This window comes from Phyllostomus hastatus, unplaced genomic scaffold (assembly GCF_019186645.2).
Source record: "Phyllostomus hastatus isolate PE091 unplaced genomic scaffold, TTU_PhHast_1.1 phas_scaffold_585, whole genome shotgun sequence".
NCBI classification, from domain to species: Eukaryota; Metazoa; Chordata; class Mammalia; order Chiroptera; family Phyllostomidae; genus Phyllostomus; species Phyllostomus hastatus.
The window spans coordinates 26,757,121-26,763,332 of record NW_025334037.1 but is presented as its reverse complement, the minus strand read 5'-3'; positions in this window follow the sequence as shown (position 1 = coordinate 26,763,332).

Below are 6,212 nucleotides of genomic sequence, written 5' to 3'. Positions count from 1 at the left end.
ACTTCTTGGCCCCGGAATCAGAAATTAGGCCCTTAGGCCTTAGGCCCTTCTCCTTAGGCCCTTCTTTGCTGATTATACAGATCTGATTCTACGCATCTTAATATGATGGCTTTAGCCACGTAGCGGACAATTGTTCATTGCTGAAACTAAAAAAAATCTCCCCGTGAGTCTGGCAACCCACTTGGCTCCCACCAGCCTTATCGTGGAGGGAGGCTAGCACAGGGGGTGAAAGCGTGGCTTGGTGTCGAGTGGCCTGAACTTGAAGTCCAGCCCCAGCCCCTCTTCTCCGGCTCTGCATCCTTAAGCAAATCACAGAACATCTCTGCGGGGTTTCTACAGAGGCGCCTCTGTAAGGATGGACATAAACTTGGTACCTGACACAAAGGGATAAGGGACATAAAACAAGGAAGGTGTCCATGTGTAGCAAGTGCTTAATGATTTGGAGCTGTCGTGACAAATAGGTCCATCTACCCCAGGCACAGCACTTAGCCCGTGTGTCCCCAAACTGTCCCAACAGGGCCTGTCCTGGCGCCAAAGGGTTATCATAGATGCATTGCCCCTTCCTTCTGATTTTAGATTTGTTGATTCTCCTCTTTGAATTTCATGACAATTATTTTATTTCTTGGGTTGCATTTTCAGGATAATCAGATGGTTAAGTACTCATTGACAACTGGATCAATTAAGGTCAAGTTAGTTGATGTTACAGATCTTAGCGGTTTAACATACAGAAGTTTATTTCTCATTCACATGAAGTTTACACAGCAGCAGGATACCAGAGAGATGCTTGTTCTGTGTGCTCGGGGGCCCAGGTTGCTGAGACTCTGCTGGCTTCACCCTCTGTCATCAAAGTTCACCCTGGGCATCAACATTCAACCAGTTGACAAGGGAAGGAGGGTATGGAGGCTGGTCAGTGGGCCCAGCCTGAAAGGAACTCATTCATCACTTCTGCCCACATTCCATTGACTACAACCCATCATGTGACCACATACAGATGCAAGTGAGTCTGGGAAATGTAGTCCCTGAATGGACTGCTGTTTGCCAGAAATGGCTATATTCTGGAAGGGAAGCATGAATCTTGCAGACAGATGGCTGTCGCTGCCTCAGTGGCTAGCACTCCCTGAGCACCTACTATGTGCTACACCACATGATGCCCTTTATGCCCATCATTCATGGATGCTCCTGGCAGCTCCATGAGGGAAGATCCTAATTATCACCTCATCTTCCAGCCTAGGAGTGAGACCCTGAGAGATAACCCCTTGCCTCGGTGCTGGCTCTCAGAAGCAGCAGTTTCTCCTGCGCTCTCACTGTGCTGGCAAGGTGGCCGGGGTCCACTGTGGACTCGGGCTTGAAGGCTGACCATTGGGCTGTCTTACCAGCACAGCAGCGTTATCCTGTCAGGTTCCTCCTTGCACACAATCCATCACCCACCTGTGCAGCGACCCAGGGCTAATCTCCCTGCCCAGCATCACCGCCATCGCCAACCCTCAGCTCTCACCAAGCTATTAGCTTTCTATGGCTCTGAATTCACACGGCTTTGCCCTGCTTTCTGTCCTAGTCAAGATCAGGCAGACCAGCCTGCCAAATCTCAAACAGTGTGTTAGAGAACTATGGGACCCCACAGTTCACGCTCGGCTCTCTGGACCACTGTGGCTGCCGAGGTTACCACTTGTGGGAGAGGCAGTGATGCTGTCCTCCCAAAGTTGTCCACGTCTTAGTCCCCCGGGACCTGTGAATACGTTACCTTACTTGGCAAAGGTAAATCTGAAGATGTGGTTAACTTCAGGATTTTAAGATGGGAAGACGATCCTGGATTTTTTCAAGGGTCCTTAGGAGAGGAAGGCAGGAGGATCAGAGCCAGAGAGGAGATGTGATGACAGAAGCAGGGACTGGAATGACGTATTTTGAAGATGGAGGAAGGGGGCTGAACCGCCTTTGCTCTAAAGTGTGTTCCTTGGTCCTGGGCAACATTCTGCAGGGTCCCACGTGGGTGGATGAGCACAGGCTAGAACCTGAGTACTAGTAGGTGTCGGCTAGCCCTCTGGGCAGAAAAGGCAAACCCATACCTTGAGTATGTGTCAATTTCAGTCGCGATAAATCTGCTCCTTCCCGGGCAGAAGAAATCCAAGATAGTCCGATGCCACTGAATGGCTGTTTGATCCCCTTGAGGGAAGGTGCCACATCAAGGGCTCAGCATTGGTCCCGTGCTAGCAGGTTGGCTATTATGTAGCAGCAACAGCTTGGTCAGCCTTGAGGAGCAGGGTCTTTCCACAAATTCCTTCCATCCCTGCTCCCATAGCTACTCCACTCCAGTGTCATTTTTGCAGACACTTGGGTGCTGACACCACGCTGGTTGGCATCACCTTCTGGTGGCTGAGTTGTTGGCTGAGTCCCTCTGTCTGCTTGGCTGTGCAGGGCTGTCCAACCTTTTGGCATCTCTGGACCACACTGGAAGAAGAACAGTTGTCTTGGGCCACATGTTAAATACACAAACACTATGAAAACTGATGAGCAAAAAAAAAGAATTTGTAAGTCAGTTTACGATTTTGTGCTGGGCTGCATTCGTAGCCGTGCTGGGCCACAGGCAGCCTGCGGGCTGCAGGGTGGATGCCCTGATTGCCTCTCCCGAGGTGGGCAGTGTCTGGTTATCTCATCACGCCACAGAGAGATTCTCACACTTCACGTCCTCAAGTCCATCTGTGTATTACTTCCCAATACTTCCTTGTTCCCACTATTCCAAACCTCGTCCTCCCAGGCTCTCGAACAGCCAACCAAGCCATTCCCACTGCCTGTAAGCCCGTATACATACTCCATCCTTGGACCACATCTCTTTCTGCACTAAGTGGATGAGGAGGTCACTGCCCAAAACTCCACCCAGGTCAAGAACCATCATTTTTCAGTACTGACCTTGAGTGGAGCCATAGGCAGTTAGAGTCAATTTGCAGCTCGCACCCACACACCAAACTAACCCATCTGTGGAGTCTTTTCCTCATCTACCCACTGTTTATAAGGGGCCCTCCATGTGGACAATGGGCAAGAGCTGAGTGAGGGCTGCCAGTGGAACCATGGCGGGTGATGTGGGGATCCGGGTTGTTTGCTTGTGCAGCTCATGCATTCCCTCTCTTCCCGTCGGGCTACCCAGATGTATGACTTTGCAATACTGTCTGTACTCAGCTTGTGATGGACAGCCCTGGTCACATGGAGACTTGGTGTCCCATGGCCAGGTCCTCCGTCTGTATCAGGGCACAGTGTCATTCCAGGAGCTGTTTTTGAAAGGTGTATGATTTTCTACTGCAGATGACATGACCTTGCTCCAGAACTTCAGAGAACTCCTGAGGTTCTCCTGTAGGGGCTTGCCATAAAATCTACACAGCACTTTTTCCACCATCGAGAGCCCCAGCACCATAGGAGCTGTTGAGCTGTAAAGCAGCTGGGCTCGTTGGGTTACAGCCTGCATCTGCTGCAGACAGATCCTGCCCTGGTCTCCACTCAAAGTTAGCAGCTTTGCATGTTATTTGCTGTACGGGCTGGAACACAGGCCTCCAGAACCTGAGAAGGCAAACCAGTCGTTGTACTTCTCGGTCGTACTGGTGACAGGTGTGAGATGCAATAATTTTTCCTTCACATTTGAGGAAATTTCTTGGAATGCCCTAGACTAGGAACCAACACTTCACTAATGTGGCTACTGAATCCTCTACAACAACCTCCTACCCCCTGGAGCACACGTCACACCAAGGCTTCCAATGCATTTGCTACTTCTTGTTCATCTAGTTTAATTAACATGATGTCGCCAACATAGTAGACTCATGCAACATTCTGCAGAACGTCTGGATGATCCACTGCCTTCAGATTATATTACGACAGGGGGTAGAAGGGTAGAAGAACGGGCATAACCCTGGGGCAAGATGGTGAATGTGTACTGTTGTTCCTTCCAAGTGAGTGCAAACTGTTTCTGATCCTGCTGTCTGAGAGATGGGAACACACACACACACACACACACACACACACTCGCCCGTGTTCAGTTGCCCAAGCAGACAGCTGTAGCGTAGGTCCCTCTGGTGAAAGGGCTGCCCATATAGAATTTCCTGGAGGCCATATTAGTCTGTTCCAACAAAGAAACCACATCTGGCACAGTAGCTACAAGAGAGGGCACTACTTGCTTAAGTTTGGCGGAGTCCATTGTCCTCCTCACGATTCTGTGTGGCTTTGACAGGAGCCGGACTAATGAATTCAATGGAAATGTGATGGAGACCACCGCCCATGCATCCTTTAGAACTTGAAGAGGGGCACTAATTGCTGCCATTCTCCATCCTTCATCCCAACTCTGGGACACAATATTGGTTTAGTTTTTTTTTTAGCTACTATCTTTATTAAGGCAAGGGAAGCATTTCCAGAAGTTCACACTTGGATTGCTAAGGAAACAATGTGTTTTGCCAACTTCTAAGTAAAGACATTCATTCCAGTGATAAATTTAGGGTTTTGGGCAAATGATCTGAGCAAGACTGGAATAGACCAAATGGACCTTCTGAGCTGGCCTGGCTCCCGTGTGCTCCCATTCTAAAGAAGGCCCACGATGGCGCTTTGAGTATCAACGTCAACTCACACCCTGTGTCTGATAGTCCTCACAGTGTTTAGGAATAATCCCCTTCCCCAGTGTCCAGTCACCCAAGGAAACGGGGCTGGAAAAATCCCTACCAAATACCATGGTGCCATGGTGTTGCTGGCACCTTTCTCCAGGAGACCCAGCCTCTTCTCCAGCCAGTGGGCTCTAGGTCCGAAAACTGACTCAGGATCAGAAACTGGTCAAAGAATCATGGCTTTTTCTTAGGGCGGCTCCTCTCAGACTCCCAATCGTTCATTCCTGAATTTAAGAAGTGCTCTTGTTGGTTGTCCCCCAGCCCCAGGGAGGCCACTGTCTCTTAACCAAGTCTGGTAGGCTCTCCTTCTTCAGGGCAGGGTCTCTTCCTCCTTCCCTAGTCAGTACATCCCTGCCTGAGTTCTGTTGTGAATTGATCCCAGTTACTGGTCCCATAGTCAGGAGAGACGGTAGGCGCACATCCTAAGGGAGGTGTATATTGCCTTGTAAGTTACAGGCCTCTGTGTTGCCTTCAAGCAATGCCAGAAGATCCCGGGTCGTCTGGGGACAGAAGGTTTTCAAGTGTATCAGTCCAGCTTTCCCATTTCATATCTCAGGGTCCTTTACAAAGCTCTGACCTTTCACAGAAACTCCTTTCCTGGAGCTCTTCTACTTTTAAAGAAAAAATTGTATTTTATTATCTCAAAGAAAAAAACTTTTTCTTAAAGGAAAAGTCCTGGATCTGATCTTCAGTTATTCTTGCCTTCTGCCCTCAAGAGACTAGAGTCTCATTTTAGACTGCCATTGAGAACCTCTGGCTCTCAAATTAGCCTTGAATTGCTGATGACACACGCTTAGCCTTCCTTGTCTATCTCCAACGCCTCTATTGTCCCTAGCAACAGTCATTCGATTCCGTTGTCATTAGAATTACTTCCCCCAGATGTGCCACTCTTGTCACGTGGTCCAAACCACTGTTCCCTAGCACTCACAAGCTATCCCAGTTCACCACTCATCGAAGGCCAATGACGTCATTGCCGTATGGTTCTAGCGATTATCAGCGTTCCATGTACCGACAGTGACGGGGCGCTCATTGCCAGTCTGGCAGCAGATAATCCAGCTCCCAAAGCCCATTTTCAAGTCTGCCTTCTTGGACCACTCACGGCACCAAATATCACAGACTGGAGTCTCTGGGACTCAGACTCTGAGACAGACAGTTGCTCGTGGGAGGTTCATTGGAGATGCTCTCAGCATCAACATCTGCAAGGAGTGAAGGAAGCATGTTGGGACACAGAAAGAAGTTGGGCTTCGCTGCAGACACAACAAGAGCCTCAGCCAATCCCACAGGGAGTTCTGGAACCTGGGGTTACCCCTGGGGTTACGCCCTCGGGCAACAGGGCGAGGTCTTTATAGACCTCCGTTAACCATTCATTGGATTCAGGCTGCCCCTTGGGCCAGCTGTTTCTTTTCAGCCAAGAGCAATCCCTGGGGTGCAATCCGTGACATGGGTGTGATACTCAGGCCCCGGCTCTCAGCTGAGCTGACAGCCCTCTTAGTCGCTGGGCAGGGGTAGGGGAGGATCTGGGTAATGCACCACAGCATCTACTACACCAGTTTTGCTCACATGAAAAGATGTGTAAAA